The sequence below is a fragment of the Hyla sarda genome, chromosome 6 (assembly GCF_029499605.1).
Source record: "Hyla sarda isolate aHylSar1 chromosome 6, aHylSar1.hap1, whole genome shotgun sequence".
NCBI lineage: Eukaryota > Metazoa > Chordata > Amphibia > Anura > Hylidae > Hyla > Hyla sarda.
This window is the reverse complement of record NC_079194.1, coordinates 112,665,743-112,689,216: the sequence shown is the minus strand read 5'-3', so window position 1 is coordinate 112,689,216 and position 23,474 is coordinate 112,665,743. Positions and strand designations below refer to the sequence as shown.

Below are 23,474 nucleotides of genomic sequence, written 5' to 3'. Positions count from 1 at the left end.
GGTAAAGAGTAGTACAGAACAGGTTGTACCTCCCTGTACTGTAGGGGGCGCTACCAGACACCAGTCAGTGCATACACTTCAGTAATACAGGGGTTTTACCAGTGAATGTCCATTCTGATTGGTCAGTTTCTGACGCGTTTCACAGATCTGGACTGTCCGTAGCATTGTATGTTGAGTCTGGTTTCAATTTACAATGGCCTAGAAAAGACCATTGTATGTTGAAATTTTTGTATGTTGAGGCCATTGTAAGTTGAGGGATCACTGTATTTTGATATTTGGGTGTGCACTACTATGTTTTTTTTGTTTTGTTTTGCTGTTGTTGGTGTTATTGATGTCCCCCAGTAGCAACCCGCCCAATGTATGTTTTGTTATAGCTTGAGCCCCCGTATTCTTGTCTAGGTACTATGTGACATGGAGGATTGCTATGGTCACTGCTGTCTTTTTTCCCCCCGCAGGGACTGTCTTTCCAAGAGTATCAATGCTTCCAATAGTTTTTTCTGTTTCTTGAGTAGATGGTACTGTGTGACACTTGATGACAGGCGGGTAGCTGGTGCTTCACATGGGTATGTACTGGACAGGAAGTGTGCTCTGCGCAGGAAGTATCCCTCCACCCACTCACACTCATAACTCGGCACCAAACACTTTCTTTTTCAGTAAGTTCCTGAATCTTGAGTATTTCTTGTAAATGGCAGCGATCCCTAATTAATACCATAAACAAATCAGCATGGCCTCATAAGGGCAGCAGCGCTGTTAGGTAACGGGAGAATGGGAAATTGTCCCAAGGGTCTAAAATAAAAAACAGGCACTTCCCATAAAAGGGGCCTAGTTTAAGGAGGTTTTAATCATGGATGGGCAGCTCCCATTAAAGTTAATAGTAACCCAGCAGCACCACTACTGCAATGTACAGAGCAGAGGCTTCTGGTACTTTTACATCATTTACTTTGGCCCCACTGGCGGGCCTGAACAGCCGTTCACAGGGTAGCTATGTGTCAGCATTGCTGCCTGTGCTCCACCAACCCCCTATGTACATTTCAGTACACCTTGTTCAAGAGGCCGTTTTCTACTGTATATTCCATGTCCAAGACTATTTATGGGGTAGACCCCCTGCGATCAGACACTTACCGGACAACCCTTTTAAAGCGTTCCAATTTCAGTCCTAAAACCTACTGTGATCATGAGTTTTTAACAGGGTGAAGCACAAGGCAGGGTCTTCATTCCCTGGCCGGCCAATCCGAATGACGCAATCCATAGAATATAATGGAGCATATCAGTGGGATCAGACGGATGGCCAGAGAGTAAAGTACTTTCACACACTTCTGCCGTAACCCACGATCAAGGCAGGTCTCAAGACTAAGACCCCATATGATCTAATCCTTTGACGTGTCTGGATGATATGTCAAAAGTTTATGTAAATGACAGTAACACTTTCAATGGGTATTCACATTAAACATAGTTATCCCCTATCCATAGGATCGGATCGGTGAGGGTATGTCCCCAACTGAATCTGGGAACACAGTGAAGTTGTGACCCAGAATGCATGGAGCACTCCACACATAACCAGCTAGCGTTCCATGTATTCTCTATGGGATATTGCAGAGCACAACTGTATGATTCCTGAACAGCTGGCGGTCAGGCGCCCAAACACAGGCGCACACGCTGTGTTGATTCACAGTTTTTGGGCACTCTCATGGAGAGTATTAGGGCTGATCATAGCATACGTTATCCATGGATAATTAGGTAATAAAACAAATCAAAGAGAAATTTAAGGGCTGCAGGAACCCATTGTATATGGAGCTGAACTGCATGTAAGCCTATCTTACAGAGATCAATAGAGCGATCAATAATGGCAGACTCAGGGGATGACAACCCCCATCCCACAAAGCTACAGGATGTGATTGAAACATTTTATTCTGAGTGGTCAGAATTTCATACATTATACATGATACAAGCAAATACAAAGAAAGGCAGCAACTGAGAAGTGGGGCTGTCGTCTGACCACCATGTCCATTCTATGTTAAACAAGTGGGCACTGGCCATCTTATATGGTGATCTGTGCCAGCTCTGCCATTACCAATCTTATAGTGAATGCCTATAGATCAGTGGTCTGGACCCTTTTCGAAACTACAACTCCCATCATGTCCTGACAGCTATGTTAGACCTGCATTAGAGTATTAGTTCTGGCAAAGATTTGCGGCTGTCACATGGATGCCATAATATATGGCTCTGTATGAATAATGGAGTATACAATGAGTGTACCCCAAAGCCATACCAACTCTATATAGCAAACACTGGGGCAAAAATTGCATGTACACAATGGTTATAAACTGTATGGGGCTTAGGCTGCATTCGCACTGCGGTTGGAGTGTACGGCTGCCAGATCCGGCTGGGAGAGGGAAAAAAACATGCGCTCCCGTACCCCAGCCAGACCGGCACCTAACTCCATTGACTTTTGTGACTGGACTTAAAACCATAGTTTACAGCATATTTTGCAGTCATGAAAGCCTGCAAATTTCTGGTAAAAATATTGCTATACCCACCACCTGCACACAGTAGAAAGGCTAGGATACGGGAGCGCATGGTTTTTCCCTTCCCCAGCCGGATCCGGCAGCTTTACTCTCCAACCTTTAGTGTGATTGAAGCCTAATATTGATTTCAAGTGTCACTTTAAAGTGAGTTTCCGACCAAATCTGACATTGGGCGTTGAGAAACGCTAATGCCAACCAGGGCAACAAAAATTCCAAGGCAGCCATATGATGTGTGGAGGCTACTATAATGGCCGGATAAAATGGTTTAAGGGTCCTATTCTTAGCACTAGGACTCGTGCATGGTACATCCGACCTCTCTTCACACCCCATAACACAATGAGGAGATCCTAATCATAGAAACACTTTGGGGAAGATTTATCAAAACCTGTGTAGAGGAAGAGCGGTGCAGTTGCCCATGGCAACCACTCAGATTGCTTATTTTATTTTTCACAGGCCTCTTTAAAAGTGAAAGAAGCAATCTGGTTGCTATGTGCAACTGCACCACTATTCCTCTGCACAGTTTTTGATAAATCTCCCCCTTTAAAGAGGCAGTCAAGTGGTGAAAAACTTATCCCCTATCCTAAGGATAGGGGATAAGTTTCAGATCGCAGGGGGATCCTACCGCTGGGGCCCCCTGCGATCTGTGTACGGGGCACGATGATGTTGCCACCTTATCCTACACAGTGCGACTTTCTTTTTTAGATTGACAACGGTCTGCAAAACTGATCCCTACCACACGGCTAATCCCTGTGCCCCGCACCCTAGACCCATTTTCTCCCAACAGAGATGTTTCACTATAGCAGTGGTCTCCAAACTGTGGACTGTTAGATGTAGCAAAACTACAACTCCCAGCATGCCCTGACATTACTCATTGTATAGGGCAGTGGTCTACACACTGTGGACCTCCAGTTGTTGCAAAACTACAACTCTCAGCATGCCCTGACAACTTCTTTCATTGTATAGGGCAGTGGTCTACACACTGTGGACCTCAGGCTCTTGCAAACTACAACTCCCAGCATGCCCTGACAACGTCTCTCATTGTATAGGGCAGCCGCCTCCAAACTGTGGACCTCAGGCTCTTGCAAACTACAACTCCCAGTATGCCCGGACAATATCATTCAGTGTATAGGGAAGCTGCCTCCAAACTATGCATCTCAGGCTCTTGCAGAACTACAACTCCCAGCATGTCCGGACAATATTGTTCATTGTATAGGACAGTTGCTTCCAAATTATGGACCTTAGGCTCTTGCAAAACTACAGCCTTCGGCTGTCCGGGCATGCTGGGAGTTGTAGTTTTGCAACTTCTGGAGGTCCCCAATTCTCCCGCCTCCCCTCAGTGTGAATGAACGCTTTCCTCAGCGCAGGACTTATACTTTACCCAGATCCCGCCCATATTCTCGTAACCACGCCCCTTCGCGCCGCTATTGGCTGTGAGCAGCTCCTGGCCCCGCCTCTCCCGGGCTGTGCTGACATCAGTGCTGGGCAGGGAGGGATGGGCAGGCTGTAGACATTGAGACACCGTACAGCGGGGAGTACACCGAGGGTCTGCCACCGAGTCCCTGCCAGCTCCTGCCCAGGTGAGGAGACGTGCGGGCTGCAGGATAGAAGGGCGCCTCCTGTGCAGCTGCATGTGTGTGTGCTATGGATGATGCATGTATGTAACTGTCAGTATGGATGATGCTGCATGCATGTGATTATCATGGTACAGCATGGAAGTATTGTGTGTGTGTGTGTGTGTGTGTGTGTGTGTGTGTGTGTGTGTGTGTGTGTATATATATATATATATATATATATATGTGTGTGTGTATTTATTTTTTTAATGCTTAATGTGTCAATGTGTAGCATGTCTGTATATACCTATACACATAAGATCCTGCAAGTGTGTATAATGCTGTGTATGTTTATGTGCATTATGAATGATGTATGTGCTGCATGTGTGATGTGTTTCCATGTGCAGCATGTATCATTGTATGTATGCTGCATGTGTGTATGTCCCCCTGTGCCCCTCATTAGAATAGCCCAGCCTGCAGGGTGTATGTGACTCCTTATCTGCTGGTGCCCTGTACTTGGGGCACAGATCATGGATCTCCTCTCTAGGCTTCTTATGGGATGTCCCCATTAATCCTGGATTTAATAGACTATACCTTGTACCTGCTGCACCTGTAATCCGTGATGCCACTTTGCCCCCTCAACCTGGCACACAGGACCGGTGACCCACTCCCAGGGGTGACTGACAGATTTCTTACTTTAAGGCAAAGTAATCCCTGTGGCCCGGATAATGGGAGCCGCACTGGCAGACATTCGTGTCACCAGGGCACCCATGTGCTGCTGCTGCAGAACCTCTTGGAGAGCATCTGTCACTGTCTTGAATGGTCCGCTGTGAACTATAGCTCCAATCCTGCATTGGACTCTATTTGCTCCGTCTTGGTGTTTTTAATTTAGATATTTAACCCTTTACTACCATAGAACTCTGTGCAGCTTCACATCATTTATTATGGATCATTTTTAAGGTTTTGCTTTTTGTTTTAAGTAAATTTGATATGTTCCCAAATCATTTTATCTCTATGGACCTTTTGTATGAAATGCTGCTTATTACCAAGATATCCAAGATATATATATATATATAATATATATATATATATATATATATATATATATATATATAGTGCAGTCAGAAATCCAACAAATCACACCTAGTAAACGGATACAGGCAAATGGTTGATAGGTGAATTACATGAATGAATCAATATCAGGGTCTTCAGATCAATAAAGTTGCACATGGTCAGTACTTATTTTTAGAATACATTACTGGTCTCATCATCCTGTATCAGACCTGACTATAGCTGGTACCACTGCCACTCTGTGCAGCTGTCATAGAACTAAAAGTCTCAGCGTGCCTTTGAAGGTATCTGAGAGTTCAGAGAATTTGGTAGGATAGCCACTTTATGCCCCCTGTGAATGCTTGGGCTCTGCTTTTGGGACCCCCTCAAACACTAGAGAGGGGGTCCTGAGTATTTTGGGCTTATGTTCCACCTCATCGTAGCTATGCGGGTGAGTAGGAATAGGAGACTTGGGACCCCCCTATTCTACGCATTAGTGGGGGTCCAGCTTTCTTAATATGAAAATCCCATTAACAGTACATACAAAGAGTTGTAGTCCTACCATACCTATAGTCTGCATGTCAGTGAGGCCACATGATTTTGTTGGCAAAAAATTGCCTTCAGCTTTAGGCAGGGATATAACTTTTTTTTAAATTTACCAAATTTTACCAGAGCTTGCAACTCCAAATAGTTGGAAAAACAAAATACAAGTAAGAAAATAATTCAGTCTCATAATATCGAGCATTAATACAATGTTTTTCCACTCCCCCCCCCCCCCCCTTAAAGGGGTACTCCGGTGGAAAACAATTGTTTTAAAATCAACTGGTGCCAGAAAGTTAAACAGAGTTGTAAATTACTTCTTTTTAAAAAGCTTAATCCTTCCAGTACTTATCAGCTGCTGTAAACCACAGAGGAAGTTATTTTCTTTTTTAATTTCTTTTCAGTCTGACCACAGTGCTCTCTGCTGACACCTCTGTCCGTGTCAGGAACTGTCCGGAGCAGGAGAGGTTTGCTATGGGGATTTGCTTCTACTCTGGACAGTTCCTGACACAGACAGAGGTGTCAGCAGAGAGCACTGTGGTCAGGCAGAAGAGAACAACTCAACTTCATCTGTAGTATACAGCAGCTGATAAGTACTGGAAGGATTAAGCTATTTTTTATAGGGGTAATTTACAAATCTGTTTAACTTTCTGGGACCAGTTGATTTAAAAAGAATTGTTTTCCACCGGAGTACCCCTTTAATAGCCCACCCCCTGATTCCCTCACCCTACCCCATGCGCCTCAGCTGTAAAAAAATAACTAACAAACAAAAAAACAGGAAATAGGATTTACGTGATATATTAAACTATTCCAAACTCGCCCTCTATCCTACCATACTTTCCATATCTGTATCTATATCCACTATTCCTCTTCAGGGAAATAGCCCTTTCCTGGCAGGGTTATAACTAGTGGTAACGTAAAGGAGTTGTCCTGGAACAGAAACATTTTTGCATTTGGCTGTGAGTACATTAAACTTAAAAAATAAATTACACTCACCTTCCTGATCCCCCCCCCCCACAGTTGCCGTCTGTCATCTCCCTGTTCTCACTGTTTTCTGTGACACGTGGACCCCATAGAAACTGCCCTCTTAGCCAGTCATTGAGGCGGGACACCACTATGGCCGGTGATGGGCTGAGCCGGCAGTTCCTGTGGGGACAATGTGTCACAAGAAGCAGTGGTGACTGGGAGGTGGCAGAATGGCAGCTGCAGGGGATCAGGGAAGGTGAGTATGACTTTTTTATGTTTAATGCGCACACATACAAATATGACGTTTTCCTTCCTGGACAACCTCTTTAAAGCAGTATGTGCCCCTGGAGCAGGGTGCGGGCATTTAGATTAGGTTATGGCTGGAAGCTAAATATATATGGTAAAGGAAAGTCTAGGTATTACTGTGTCTGTAATACAGTTTTTCCCAACCAGGGTACCTTCAGCTGTTGCAAAACTACATCTCCTAGCATGGCCGGCTGAGGTGTTCGGGCATGCTGAGCTTTGTAGTTTTGCAACAGCTGGAGGCACCCTGGTTGGAAAAAAACTGCTGTAATAACAAGTAGCTTTAGTCGTCATTCCACTATATTAACCTTGTATTAAATGGCAATGACCCAAACGTGCTTGTCAATGTCTTCCAAGGAGCTGCAGTCAGTTCATAGTCTATTATGTAAAAACATCTGTTTTAGTGGAGTTTAGGTTTTCGGGGGTGGGGACTGCGGAGTACGACGCGTTCTAGAAAGGGAATTTTTACAGGCAAAGGATAGAGGAATTCCTGATTATAGCAGTAACAGAGCTATTTGTGGATATTGGGAGTATTCCTGGAAATATTCAGCAGATTGGGCTTTGCCGGGTCCATTGTTACTTTTTGATGACTGTGAAATTGTATTAAAGATTGCAAATTTTAGGTGAAGTTTTAGGGGTTGGTGTGGGCCTTTAGCAAAACTTTTCAGTGGCAATGTGGCTATTTGACTGCTAAATTAGAGGGGTACTCCAGTGGAAAACCTTTTTTATTTTTTTTTCTAAATCAACTGGTGCCAAAAAGTTAAACAGATTTGTAAATTACAGTGGTCCCTCAAGTTACAATATTAATTGGTTCCAGGACGACCATTGTATGTTGAAACCATTGTATGTTGAGGCCATAACTCTATGGAAATCTGGTAATTGGTTCCAGGACGACCATTGTATGTTGAAACCATTGTATGTTGAGATCAGAACTCTATGGAAACCTGGTAATTGGTTCTGAAGCCCCAAAATGTCATCCAAAAATAAGAAAAAGTGAGAATTAAAGAAAAATAGAGATAAAGCAAATCCTTACATATAAAAGAAAGAAAGATCTGCTGGGAGCTGTAATCACTGTCTATTTCAGTGTTTCCCAACCCGTATGCCTCCAGCTGTTGCAAAACTACAACTCCCAGCATGCCCGGACAGCCGAAGGCTGTCCGGGCATGCTGGGAGTTGTAGTTTTGCAACATTCTGATTCCATTCTGATTGGTCGATTCTTCCAGCCATTGACATGTTTTGCAGATTCCATAGCATTGTATGTTGAGTCTGGTTTCAAGTTACGATGGTCCAGAAAAGACCATTGTATGTTGAAACTATTATATGTTGAGGCCATTGTAAGTTGAGGGATTACTGTAGTTCTATTTAAAAATATTAAAGGAGTAGTCCAGTGGTGACTCAGTGGTGAACGACTTATCCCCTATCCTAAGGATAGGGGATAAGTTACAGATCGCGTGGGGTCCGACCGCTGGGGCCCCCTGCGATCTCCTGTACGGAGCCCCGACAGCCCGCGGGAAGTGGGCGTGTTGACCTCCGCACCAAGCGGCGGCCGACACGCCCCCTCAATACAACTCTATGGCAGAGCCGAAGCGCGGCCTTCGGCAATCTCGGGCTCTGCCATAGAGATGTATTGAGGGGGCGTGTCGGCCACCGCTTTGTGCGGGGGTCGACACCCGCTATCTGGCCGGAGAGCCTTGCCCCCGTACAGAGAGATCACGGGGGGCCCCAGCAGTCGGACCCCCCGCGATCTCAAACTTATCCCCTATCCTTAGGATAGGGGATAAGTTTTTCACCACTGGACTACCCCTTTAAGGGTATGTTTACTTGAGCGGATCCCCAGCGTATTTTATGCTGCGGATCCACCGCTGAAGGACTGCTGTATGGTGCCTTTACATGTGCCTGCTCGGAGCGGCAATATGCCCCTACGAGCAGACACACTGCGATGTGCGAGTCGCTGCACGCATGCGCAGTATACTCGCACATCGCGGCAGCTCTCTGCCTAGCTCATAGATGCGTGCGAGTACACCGTGCATGCGCAGCCACGCGCACATCGCTTCAGTGTGTCTGCTTGTAACAGCATATTGCCTCTCCGAGCAGCCACATGTAAAGACACCATACAGTGGTTCTTCAGCGGCGGATCCACAGCATAAAATACGCTGGGGAGCTGCTCGTGTGAATGTACCCTAATGCTTCTAGTACTAATCAAGTGCTATATACTACAGAAGAAGTTTCTTTTCTTTTTGAACTTCATTTCTGTTTGACCACAGTGCTCTCTGCTGACACCTCTGTCCATGTCAGGAACACTCCAGTAGAGAGCACTGTGGTCAGACTGAAAAGAACAACTCGGCTTCCTCTGTAGTATACAGCAGTTGGTAAGTACTGGAAGCATTAAAGGGGTACTCCGGTGAAAACCTTTTTTCTTCTTAATCAACTGGTGGCAGAAAGTTAAACACATTTGTAAATTACTTCTATTAAAAAATCTTAATCCTTCCAGTACTTATTAGCTGCTGAATGCTACAGAGGAAATTCCTTTCTTTTTGGAACACTGATGACATCACGAGCACAGTGCTCTCTGCTGACATCTCTGTCCATTTTAGCATCCGTGCATAGCAGATGTATGCTAAGGGCAGCATGGTGGCTCAGTGGTTAGCAATGCTGCCTTGCAGTACTGGGGACTTGGGTTTAAATCCCACTAAGGACAGCAATAAATAAATAACGCGTTATTATTATTATAATAACGTCAGCAGAGAGAACTGTGCTCGTGATGTCATCAGAGAGCATTCCAAAAAGAAAAGAATTTCCTCTGTAGTATTCAGCAGCTAATAAGTACAGGAAGGATTAAGATTTTTTTATAGAAGTAATTTACAAATATGTTTAACTTTCTGGAACCAGTTGATATATAAAAAAAAGTTTTTCCTGGAATACCCCCTTTAAGAAAAAAAAAAATTCCACTGCAGTACCCCTTTAAAGCTGCCTGTACACATTAAAAAGCAAATGTCTGCAACCTGTGGCTCTCCAGCTGTTCTAGGACTACAACTCCCTCCATATGCTCACAGCATGCAGCATACATTGCCTATAACAAAAAAATAAAATAAAATACAAAGCAGTGAATGTTTTTACTGTATGCCGATATAGAAAAGCACGGCAGACAATGGTGTCCTATATAGTGACATAAATGTCTCCTGGCGGAGGCCCTATGGGTACATTTGGGATATGCCCCAGAAGCTTTCCTGTTGTGTCTGCCAAACATAATGATAAAAACAAACTGTGAACTGCGCCTAATGTCTATCTATGAGAACTTAGAATCACAATGGAGCCTTCTGTGATTTAATTTATTTTTCCTTAGGAATTGAACATTCCTCATTCTTGTATCAACAATCCGTGTAAGTCTGTTCGCAGGTGTCCTCCACCTGTCCAACAGAAGTTTTCTGGAGTTTATCCACAGTCTTTTAGGCTATGTCCACACAGAAAATTTTAGTGCGGACATTCACCTGACAGCGGAGTTCTGGCAGAACATGTCAGCGTTAGGACCGCTTGGAAATGCATTTCCGTGCAGAGTCCACAGAAAGGATAGACATGTGTATTCTTTCTGAGGACACTGGAATAAGATTTCCATAGCAGAAACATCTGCTGCGGAAATTCCGCCGTGTGCACAGTGCAGCAAAATCTCATTGAAATCCATGGGACTCTGCTGCAGTGGTATGTCCGTGCAGAATTCCTCACAGAAATTCTATCTTGTGAACATAGCCTTAGGGTTCTGCATGGTGCCTTTTATCATAATGGGTAACCTTGCGGCCTAAAGGGATATTCCCATTACTTGGAAATACCCTTATATCATGATTTTGGCAGGGGGGGGGGGGGGACGACTTCTGATCTGTACACTGGTAAACCTAGGGCTTCATTACACAGGTAAATGTGTGGTTTAAACAAGAGCCATTGCCCCATCCCATAGACTTGCATTGAGGAGTCGTGACTTCACGATACTCTGGCCCCGTAATCGTGACCCTTCAGACACGGAGCGAACATCGCTCTGTGCAGTTCCACAGGTGGGTGTCTGCATGAGAGATTGCAGGGGTCCTCAGCAATGGGACCCCCGTGATCAGACATCTTATCCCCTATCCAAAGGATAAGATGTTTTAGAACTCCTATATTTAGAGATCAAAGACCAGAGCTGATCAATTAAACATTTAATCTGATAAAAGGTATCACGGTGCTATATATATATATATATATATATATATATATATATATAAACAAATGACATACAGTTACAAAAATATGAAAGAGTTTAGCAAGGCAAGTTCAGAAAACAAAAGATGAAGTTCTTACAGCATGATGGTATAGTCGTCCTTGTCAGTGAAAGTCCAGCTCTTGTCAGCTTTTGGCACAGCCTTGAACAACAGTTGAGTCCAGCATTTTAAGTCTTATCTGCTTCTTTGGAGGGAAACTCCATCCCCTCCCCCCTCCACTCTGATCCCACCAGGTGGGGCATCTCTCTTCCTGACCCCTTATCTGTTTGATTAGATGATGGGACCAGAGTGCATGACTTCAAAGGAGATACAAATAAACAGCCAGACCCCCAATAAAATGCAATACACAAACACACAGTCTGAATGACCCTCACCCCCAGGTCTTAGTTTATATACAGATACAATTATAAAACACATGTATGTTTCCATAATCAGGCCTTGGGCCTGACAGTTGCTATGGGCAACTAGGCAGCTTTTCCTCTGGACAGGTTTTGATAAATCTCCCCCAAAATTTATTAGAACTTTTATAGACTTTAGTTTTTCTTGTGTGCTTTTTATGTGTAAAATACTGCAGCAGTCATGAATATGCACACGGGGAAATGAACTATACTGCGTATGACAGTATTTTTATTTTTTGCAGGCACCACTTTGGGCAAAAATTTTTATACACTTTTTTTTTTTCTTTTGTGAAATCACACTTATTTCTTTAAAAAAGTGTTTGGGCTTAAAGGAGTAGTCCAGTGGTGAACAACTTATCCCCTATCCTAAGGATAGGGGATAAGTTTGAGATCGCGGGGGGTCCGACCGCTGGGGCCCCCTGCGATCTCCTGTATGGAGCCCCGACAGCCCGCTGGAAGGGGGCGTGTTGACCTCCGCACGCAGCGGCGGCCGACACGCCCCTTCAATACAACTCTATGGCAGAGCCGAAGCTCTGCCTTCGGCAATCTCCGGCTCTGCCATAGAGATGTATTGAGGGGGCGTGTCGGCCGCCGCTTCGTGCGGAGGTCGACACCCGCTATCTGGCCGGAGAGCCTGGCCCCCGTATAGAGAGATCGCAGGGGGCCCCAGCGGTCGGACCCCCCCCGCAATCTCAAACTTATCCCCTATGCTAAGGATAGGGGATACGTTTTTCACCACCGGACTACCCCTTTAATGGAGGGCCATTTTCTCTTGCAGGCCAGCAGCTTTGCAATAATTTATGCTGGAAATTGGTGAAAATGATAGCTGAAATGTCCTCCAGCTTGTAGGTAACGTAGCTTTCAGTCTGTTGTGTTCAGATACAACAACTTTTTTAAAGGGTTATTCCCATCTCAATAAGTTATGAACAAGCTGATTTTATGAGGGTCCAACCACTGGGACTCCTGCCTCCTGAGAAGGAAAAATTGTGACAAAATTGTTCCTGGATTCAACCAATCACACTGCACATGAGAGGCCAGCACTCCGCTCATTCTCTATGGGACCACTGAACAAGCACTGAACTCAACCTGGGGATAGGGGATAAGTTTTTAAGATTGGGATACCCCTATAAGAGGCCGGCTCCTCTTAATAAATTTGTAGTAACTTAATCTAATGGGCTGTAGCCAAAGACTGGCATAGAACACTGCACCACGTTTCAGTAGAGCACAGCACATTTCTGAGCCTATGTTACACTAAAACATGAGTTTTTATCTTGGTTTTCAAAATTGTTGGGCTTAAAATTTTTGAAAGAGGAACTGCACAGCAAATAAGCGTGTACACTGTGATTCTAAGCTACATCGCTCGCCAGTCACCAGGCTTTACATTAGCCTGTGAAAAAAAGTTGAATGTACAAGCTTTGCATTGTCTCTAAAAATAGCTGAACTTATCTGGTCCTATTGTGTGGTAAAGGATATAGTCTGGGTGCCTGTCCCATGGCGACATGGTCTAAAGTGTCTCTGTCTTTTTTTTATTTTATTTTTTTTATTAAAATCTGAATGTAATTTTGGCAATACCTTTTAATAAAGTGTTCCTTTCATTTAAAAAAAAACTCTTGACATGTCACAGAGATATGTCAAAAGTTTTGATCAGTCTGGGTCTGTTTACTGAGACCCCCACTGATTATTAGAATTAGCAGGGAGAAGCATGTGGTAGCTCAGCTTGCTGTGATCTCCGTCAGCCCCGTAGCACTAAGACCCTGACTAATCAAATCTTTTGACATGTCTTTGTATTTTGTTAAATACTGGGACACTTTTTTTAAAGGGGTATAACCAAATTACATTTAGATTGTAAATTCAAAAGGAGATAAATTATATATACAATATTTACACACATAAGTCGCTTACAAGGCACCTATTGCACAAATATTGTTGTGGTACATATACCATAAAGCCTCCAGTGAGGTTAGGTTCTTGATAATACTTAAAAGGGTTATCCAGGAAAAAACTTTTTTTTATATATCAACTGGCACCAGAAAGTTAAACAGATTTGTAAATTACTTCTATTAAAAAATCTTAATCCTTTCAGTACTTTTGAGCTGCTGAAGTTGAGTTGTTCTTTTCTGTCTAAGTGCTCTCTGATGACACCTGTCTCGGGAAATGTCCAGAGTAGAAGCAAATACCCATAGCAAACCTCTTCTACTCTGTGCAGTTCCCGAGACAAGCAGAGCTGTCAGCAGAGAGCACTGTTGCCAGACAGAAAACAACAACTCAACTTCAGCAGCTGATAATTATTGGAAAGATTAAGATTTTTTAATAGAAGTAATTTACAAATCTGTTTAACTTTCTGGAGCCAGTTTATATAAAAAAAAGTTTTTTCCTGGAATACCTCTTTAAAGGAGTACTCTGGAGCAGACTACTCCTGCTCCGTCCTGCCCAGGCTGCAAAAAAAAAAAACATCTCTCACCTTCCAGGGTTCCCGCGGAGTGCCACTACAGCTGATCGGTCCTCCGGTCCATCTTCTTCATACTTCCGTGTGAACAAAGCATCACATGGCGCTCAGCCTATCGCCGGCCACCGCAATGTTCTGCCTCGGCCCATAATAGGCTGAGTGCCATGTGACGCTTCGTTCACACGGAAGTATGAAGAGGATGGATCGGAGGACCGATCAGCTGTAGTGGCGCTCCGCGGGAACCCAGTAATGTGAGTTATGGTTTATTTTCATTTTTTTGCAGCCCGGGCAGGACTGAGCAGGAGTACTCTGCACCAGAGTACTCCTTTAAATGGGCACTCTCATTAAAACAAATTTTTGCTATAGCAATTTTGGTAAATGAAAAATATTTCTAATATACTTTGTTTAAAAAAAAAAATTACGTTTTCCCCCAACTCATACACAGACTTTGGACCAAAGTCCGAACACAGGAAGTGCCGCTGGAGTGCTGAGGGGGGGGGGGGGGTGTCCAGCCAACAGCATATGGCAGTTATGTGTGAGAGGAGCTATGATTGGATGAGGCTGGACACCCCCCTCCCCCCCCCCCCTTAGCACTCCAGGCGGCACTTCCTGTGTTCGGACTTTGGTCCAAAGTCTGTGTATGAATTGGGGGAAAATGTGCTCTTGAGCTTTTTTGAGCACAAATAAAACATAGAAAACTTCATTTTTTTTAAACAAAATATCTTAGAAATATTTTTCATTTACCATAAGGAGTGCAATAGCAAAAATAAGTTTTAATGAGAGTGACCCTTTAAGGAGCAGGCCTCTTAAAGGGGTATCCCGATCTCAGAAACATATCCCCTATCCACAGGTTGAGTTCAGGGCTTGTTCAGTGGTTCAGCGCTTGTTCAGTGGTCCCATTTTTCCCTGGAATACCCCTTTTAAAGTGACAATGCAAGTAAGCAAAGAGCAGAACACAGCATATGAGATACAGACCCATTATAAAGTGCCAGCAGTGGGAGCACAGATTGCGGGGGCGCCGGGATAGCACCACTCCAACACACGTTTCGGTAAGGCTGGGTTCACACTACGTTTTTCAACTAAGGTTCCCGCATATGTTTTCTATCAAAAACCGTATGGGGAAAAAAACGGATGGAACAGTATGGGAAAAAGTAAACGGTATGGGTTTTTAAACAGTATACTGTTTTTATAAGTGCATACTGTTCCGTCCGTTTTTGTAGAAAAAAAACCATACGTTTTTGAAAATTTTGTCCATTTTTAATGGGAGGGGTCTTGGGTGGGGACTTTAGGATTCAAATGCGCATGTGCAAAGTAAAAACGTATACGTTTTTCCCGTATGGAACCGTATACATGTGCGTTTCCCATTGACGTCCATGTAAAAAAAAACGTATACGGTTGCAGTACGGTTTTTAAACCGGAGTCAAAACCGTGGTTGACCACAATTTTGTCTCCGGTTTAAAAACCGTACTGAAACCGCATACGTTTTTTTAAACATGGACGTCAATGGGAAACGCACATGTATACGGTTCCATACGGGAAAAACGTATAAGTTTTTACTTTGCACATGCGCATTTGAATCCTAAAGTCCCCACCCAAGACCCCTTCCATTAAAAATGGACAACATTTTCAAAAACGTATGGGTTTTTTTTCTACAAAAACGGGCGGAACAGTATGCACTTTTAAAAACAGTATACTGTTTAAAAACCCATACGGTTTACTTTTTCCCATACTGTTCAATCCGTTTTTCCCCCCATAAGTTTTTTGATAGAAAACGTATGCGGGAACCGTAGTTGAAAAACGTAGTGTGAACCCAGCCTAAGCCAGTGTTTCCCAACCAGTGTGCCTCCAGCTTTAGCAAAACTACAACTCCCAACATGCCCGGACAGCCTTTGGCTGTCCGGGCATGTTGGGAGTTGTAGTTTTGCAACAACTGGAGGCATACGGGTTGGAAAACACTGGGCTAAGCAAACAGAGGAACTAGGGTGAACCAGCCAACCAGCGCTAGAACAAGCAAGGGGAGTATGCTTTATTTTGTACAGGTAGCAAACTGTAGTTTGGTTATAAAATTGAAATCTCCCGTATATCTAATGTGTATGGCCAGCTTTAGTTTATTAGTGGCCATAAGTAGATTGACACTTGAGCAATAGTCTGGTGAACTATGGGTTTTCACAGACACAGCCCTACACATTGTAGTCCATATTGGCCATGATAGTGGTTTAGACTGGCCATACGTGATCAGTAACCATAGCAGAGAATGAAAAGATTTCTCCGAATATTCATCTAAATAAACAATAGTTCACTGGCAAATTTCATCTGATGAACACTTGTTCTGGTCACATTTGTCTGTTTTTATCTAGTTTAAAGGGGTACTCCGGTGAAAACCTTTTTTTTTTTTTTTTCTTAAATCAACTGGTGCCAGAAAGTTAAACAGATTTGTAAATTACTTCTATTAAAAAAATCTTAATCCGTCCTGTACTTATTAGCTGCTGAATACTACAGTGGAAATTCTTTTCCGTTTGAAACACAGAGCTGTCTGCTGACATCATGAGCACAGTGCTCTCTGCTGTCATCTCTGTCCATTTTAGGAACTGTCCAGGGTAAAAGGAAATCCCCATAGCACACATATGCTGTTCTGGACAGTTCCTAAAATGGACAGAGATGTCAGCAGAGAGCACTGTGTTCGTGATGTCAGCAGACAGCTCTGTGTTTCAAAAAGAAAAGAATTTCCGCTGTAGTATTCAGCAGCTAATAAGTATAGGAAGGATTAAGATTTTTTTTAATAGAAGTGATTTACAAATCTGTTTAACTTTCTGGCACCAGTTGATTAAAAAAAATAAATAAATAAATAAATAAAACATTTTTTTCACTGGAGTACCCCTTTAATGTTTGTGTGTGATAATACTGGATACGGCTCAATGAATGGCAGGATACGTCAGTTCCGGAGACTGATGTAGAGTCCATCTCAGGAGTATAAGATAATGTGACATTACCATTATGTACAGTGCAAAGTGGCTCAACGTTTTATGTAGAATAAGTCTAAATGGAAAATGGAGTCCAAAGGTGGATGCGATGTGTGGAGAGATGTGTCATAAAAGTTGAATAGAACAGCAACATTTTTATGTGTGTTAATATGTAACAACTAAAAGATCTATAAATTTCTATATATCTAACCAGAATCACTCCCTTTCCAAATGGGAGAAATCTGGGTAGTAGAGAAAGGCAGCTTTCTCTCTATGTTCCCATCTGGCGTTTCAAGCATGCGGCACTCATTCACAGAATACAGGGAGCTGCAAAAGGTTTCTGTATTCTGCTGACAGTGCCAGGAGGGCAGTCATAGGGAATCGAAAAGTGTTTTTTGTAGACTTTAAAGGGGTACTCCACTGGAAAACCTTATTATTTTTTTTTTTTTTTTTAAATCAACTGATGCCAGAAAGTTAAACAGATTTATAAATTACGTCTATTAAAAAAATCTTAATCCTTCCAGTACTTATCAGAAGCTGTTATGATCCACAGGAAGTTCTTTTTTCTTTTTGGATTTCCTTTCTGCCTGACCACAGTGCTCTCTGCTGACACCTCTGTCCCATGTTAGGAACTGTACAGAGCAGGATGGATTTTCTCCTGCTCTGGACAGTTCCTAACATGGACAGAGGTGTTAGTAGAGAGCACTGTGGTCTGACAGAAAGGAAATTCAAAAAGAGCAAAAAGCAGCGAAGTACTGGAAGGATTAAGATTTTTTAATAGAAGTAATTTACAAATCTGTTTTAACTTTCTGCCACCAGTTGATTTAAAATAAAAATGTTTTCCAGTGGAGTACCCCTACCCCTTTAAAGGGGTACTCCAGTGGAAAACTTTTATTTTTTTAAATCAACTGGTGCCAGAAAGTTAAACAGATTTGCAAATTACTTTTATTAAAAAATCTTAATCCTTCTAGTACTTATTAGCTGCTGAATGCTACAGAGGAAATTATTTTCTTTTTTGAGCACAGAGCTCTTTTCTGAATCACGAGCACAGTGCTCTCTGCTGACATCTCTGTCCATTTTAAGAACTGTCCAAAGTAGGAGAAAATCCCCATAGCAAACATATGCTGCTCTGGACAGTTCCTAAAATGGACAGAGATGTCAGCAGAGAGCACTGTGGTCATGATGTCAGCAGAGAGCTCTGTGTTCCAAAAAGAAAATAATTTCCTCTGTAGTATTCAGCAGATAATAAGTACAGGAAGGATTAAGATTTTTTTAATAGAAGTAATTTACAAATCACGAGCACAGTGCTCTCTGCTGACATCTCTGTGCATTTTAAGAACTGTCCAGAGTAGTAGAAAATCCCCATAGCAAACATGCTGCTCTGGACAGTTCCTAAAATGGACAGAGATGTCAGCAGAGAGCACTGTGGTCATGATGTCAGCAGAGAGCTCTGTGTTCCAAAAAGAAAATAATTTCCTCTGTAGTATTCAGCAGATAATAAGTACAGGAAGGATTAAGATTTTTTAATAGAAGTAATTTACAAATCTGTTTAACTTTCTGGCACCAGTTGATTTAAATAAAAAAAAGTTTTCCACCGGAGTACCCCTTTAAGGAAACCTGGAAGAGCAGTCCAATCTACCACATGCATGTAGAGCAGAAGAAGCTGAACAGGTTAATATATATAGTTTTGTAGGCAATCAAGGAGTGGCAATTAGTATAAGGTCCACACAACCTAAGATATAGTCCCCACAGACAGAATTACAAATAATTATCAAAAGAAATAAGGGGTGTCCCTAAAAGGCAATTTTATTCCATATGATTAAAAACCACCAGAGAGAAGAAGTGCTTCCCACCCAAGTGTGTAAGAAACAATAATGCTGACAAACTGCAGAGGGGAGACATAGTTATCACACACTTATCCCCAAGTTTCTGTGGATAGGGGATAAGTGCCAGAAAGTTATACAGATTTGTAAATTACTTCTATTTAATAATCTTTACCCTTCCAGTACTTATCAGTTGCTGTATGCTACAGAGGAAGTTGTGTAGTTCTTTCCAGTCTGACCAGTGAACCTTTCCTGCTCTGGACAGTTCCTGGGCACATTCAGAGGTGGCAGCAGAAAGCACTGCGGGTAGACTGGTAAGAACTACACAACTTCCTCTGGAAGATAAAGCAGCTGATAAGTACTGGGAGGGTTAAGATTATTAAATAGAAGTCATTTACAAATCTGTTTGACTTTCTGCCACCAGGTGATTTGAAAACACATCCAAAGAGGGACATATGCTGCGGAGGCTTTACATGTGACCCTACCCTAAACGGGATTTACCTTACCCCCTATCCTATGGACAAAACTAGCAGCAATATCTGCGGCAGAAGACCCCAGAATAGGGGACAAAAAAATTCAAATCTTTCAATATATATAATATATATATATATATATATATATATATATATATATATATATATATATATATATATATATATATATATACACAAAACAAGCAGATACTGTTTAGCTTTTTAATGGTTTTTCAGAACTGGCAGCAGAAGTCTGACTTGTTTAACAGGAGCATTAAACAAGTAGAGTGGCCGTAATCCAGGATTTACAATATATTTAGAAAATTCTCATTCTGTGCCAAACATTTTCCGGGTGGTCGTGTGGAGCTGGCATGTAAATCCCTGCTCATGTACAGTCAGGGCTGTATTTACCATTAGGGCCTTAGGCCTGTGCCTAGGGCAACAGTGTTAAAGGGGTACTCTGGCGCTAAGACATCTTATCCCCTATCCAAAGGATAGGGGATAAGATGCCTGATCGCAGGAGTCCCGCCGCTGGGGACCCCCATGATCTTCCACGCCGCACCCCGTTAGAATCAGCCCCCGGAGCGTACTCGCTCCGGGTCTGATTACTGCCGATCACGGGGACGGAGCATAGTGACGTCACGGCTCCGCCCCCATGTGATGTCACGCTCCGCCCCCTCAATGCAAGCCATAGGCTTGCATTGAGGGGGCGGAGTGTGATGTCACACAGGGGCGGAGCCATGACGTAACTATGCTCCGTCCCTGTGATCGCCAGTAATCAGACCCAGAGCAAGCACGCGCCGGGGGTTGATTCTAATTGGGTGCGGCATGGAAGATCACGGGGGTCCCCAGCGGCGGGACTCCTGCGATCAGGCATCTTATCCCCTATCCTTTGGATAGGGGATAAGATGTCTTGGCGCCAGAGTACCCCTTTAAGGGGGTTCATCATTTCAGTGAGTAAAGAAAAAGAAATCAATACTTTTCATGTAGCTGCTGCTTTGGTTGAGTCAATACAGATGTGAATTTTACCTGCAGATTTGCAGCCGCTCATTACGTTGTGGATTTGTGAATAATTCCACCTCTTTCTGTGTATAGGGGTGAGATGAGCAGTGAATCTGCAATAAAATCCACAGGTAATTCATACGGTTTTTGCTGTATTCGTGGACAGAAATGTTCCGCTTATGGGATCACCCTAATGGGGTGTAGAGTGCCTAGTGCAGCAGGAGCTGTGTACAGTGATCTGGTCTCAGCATGGCATAGTATGGAATGTTACAGGGGCTGGCTGTGTTTATTGCAGAGAGTGCATTTAGAGGGTTGATCCACTAGCAAACAGTTCTCAGTTAGGGCGGGTTCACACCACGATTTTCTATACAGTTTTTGGATACGATTTTAAAAAATAAATAAATAAGCAACTGTACAGCAAACCGTGGCCATAGACTTTCCATTCAAAACCGTATGCACCATATTGTATACGGGTGTCTCCGTTTTTCACACCACACGGTTTTTTACATTTTTTTTTTTCTGGACAGAAAACCGTGGCCAGGTTTTGGTCCAGGTGAAAAACCGTATAGACCTGTATACGTTTTTTTTTTAACATGGGAGTCAATGGGAACCGTACAGAACTGTATGTGTGTACGGTTCCATCCAGTTTTTAACATACGGTTTTTGACTTTGCACAGTTTTTTTTTTCTTGGAATTTCAATCAAACAAGTGAAACTTTATTCATAATGGAGTGAAAGGTTCAAAACGTATGCGTTTTTTTTTCTTAAAAAACGGATGCAACTGGACATCACTTTTCAAACCGTATACGGTTTAAACCGTATACAGATAAAACTTTGTACACACGTTTTGATACAGTTTAGTCAGGTTTTGAGGAATCCGTTTTTTTTAAATCAAAAACCTGAAAAAAAACTGTATTGCAAAAACGTGGTGTGAACCCACCCTAACCAGTAAGCACTGAATGGAGCGGCGGGCACACAGTTGCACTACCACTCCTTCCACAAAGGTCACTCTGGTCATTGGGGGGGTCCTGGTAGTCAGACCCCTAGAAATTATACCTCTATCATCTATCCTGTGGATACGTGATAAGTGCTGGTATTCTGCCAGCCTCTTTAAAGGCATTTATAAATGCAATTTAATAATTTCTATTTTCTAATGAAAAGCTCTGCAATAGAGATGAGTGAACTTACAGTAAATTCGATTCGTCACAAACTTCTCGGCTTGGCGGTTGCTGACTTTTCCTGCATAAATTAGTTCAGCTTTCCGGTGCTCCGGTGGGCTGGAAAAGGTGGATACAGTCCTAGGAAAGAGTCTCCTAGGACTGTATCCACCCTTTCCAGCCCACCGGAGCACCGGAAAGCTGAACTAATTTATGCAGGAAAAGTCATCAACTGCCGAGCCGAGAAGTTCGTGACGAATCGAATTTACTGTAAGTTCGCTCATCTCTACTCTGCAACTTTTAACTAGATACAAGATTTCTGCTTGCCATTAAAGGGGTATTCTGGCTTTATATATCCCATAGACATGAATGGAGGGGGCGTGGTGTGATGTCACTAGGGGGCGTGGTCGTGACATCATGTCCCCGTCTCGGAGGAAGCGCCTGGCACAGAATGCCGGGGGTTCCCAGCTGCGGGACCTCTGCGGTCACACATCTTATTCCTTATCCTTTTGGATAGGGGATAACGTATAAATACCCCTTTAAGAGAATAGTAACATTTCAGTTTAATCCATAGGCTGGAAACCTGTACCAAATATTTCTCACAGCTGAGGTTTTGCTACAGTTTTATCCAGTCTAGACCACTGTCTATGAGCCATATACATTTTTCTGTCCTGAAACATACTTCCTAGAACAGTGGCCTCCAACCTGCGGACCTCCAGATGTTGCAAAACTACAACTCCCAGCATGCCCGGACAGCCAACGGCTGTCCGGGCATGCTGGGAGTTGTAGTTTTGCAACATCTGGAGGTCCGCAGGTTGAAGACCACTGTCCTAGAATTTGGATATTTAATCCTCTGCCTGGAAATGCACACAACTACTTTTAGGTCAGGTTTGCATACATTTAGGGTATGTTCACGCTACGTAATACCCGCGGAAACGGAATTATGTGCTATGAACATAAACATCCGTGTGAATGGGTTTCCGCGAGACCCGTTCACACTGCGTAATTTCAGGGCGGGCATTCACATTGCGTAATTTCAGCCGCCGAAATCGTTCAGCGCAAAGAAAGAACATATTCATTCTTTGCACGGAAGTCCGCGAACACTGCATAGCCGTCAATGGGGACAGCGCAGTGCCGCACGGTCCTACCGCCGAAGTATTGCAGCGGTGGCCGCCAGAGTGGAATCTCTGCTCGCGGAATACTGCGAGCGGAGATTCCGCTCATAATCCTTAGTGTGAACATACCCTTAGGTTGAGTTTTGCACCTTTCACCTCCTTTTTACAGTTTGGATTTCAGGATTGTCTGTGCAGGTATCGACTTTGAGTCCAGGCTGTTTAGTTCAGAGAGGACTTGTCTAGACTGGACAGTGTTGTAGCAATGTTGTAAAGCAGGACCAGTTTTTAGCTTTGTGTATATATATGTAAACAGGAATGTTTCTATCTTCATTGACAGCAGGCAGATAATGGACAACCTCTGTAAAGCTGGGTTCACATTACAATTCTGCCCTCTGTGTCAATTACGGTATATACTCAAGTATAAGCCGAGGCCCCTAATTTTACCCCAAAAACCCAGGAAAAGCTATTGACTCGACTATAAGCCTAGGGTGGGAAATACATCACCCCCCCCCATCCCATGTAATCATCCAGACCCCCGTCACCATCCAGACCCCCGTCATCATCCCCCCCCTCATCATCACCGCCTGTCAATCCCTTCGTCAGTGGTCTTCAATCTTCAGACCTCCAGAGGTTTCAAAACTACAACAACCAGCATGCCCGGACAGCTGGGAGTTGTAGTTTTGAAACCTCTGGAGGTCTGCATCCCCCCCCCCCCCTTAATCATCACAGTCTGTCAATCCCTTCATCAGTGGTCTTACACATGCGGACCTCCAGATGTTGCAAAACTTCAACTGCCAGCATGCCCGGACAGCCATCGGCTGTTGTAGTTTTGGAGGTCCGCAGATTGAAGACCACTCCGGCCTTCGTCATCATCCAGCCCCCCCCCCCTTTTGTTTTGTACCCTCGGCGGGAAGTTAGGG

At 43.4% G+C, this 23,474-nt stretch overlaps 1 protein-coding gene across 1 annotated transcript in view; it reads left to right on the top strand.

The window, feature by feature from the left end:
• The first annotated feature begins 4,005 nt into the window (after positions 1-4,005).
• Positions 4,006-23,474, top strand: part of CAMK1 (calcium/calmodulin dependent protein kinase I) — a 171,238-nt gene continuing 151,769 nt past the window's right edge. Inside the window, exon 1 of the mRNA XM_056524701.1 lies at positions 4,006-4,102. The gene's annotated coding sequence lies outside the window, so the exon portion shown is untranslated. The remainder of the gene's footprint in view (positions 4,103-23,474) is intronic.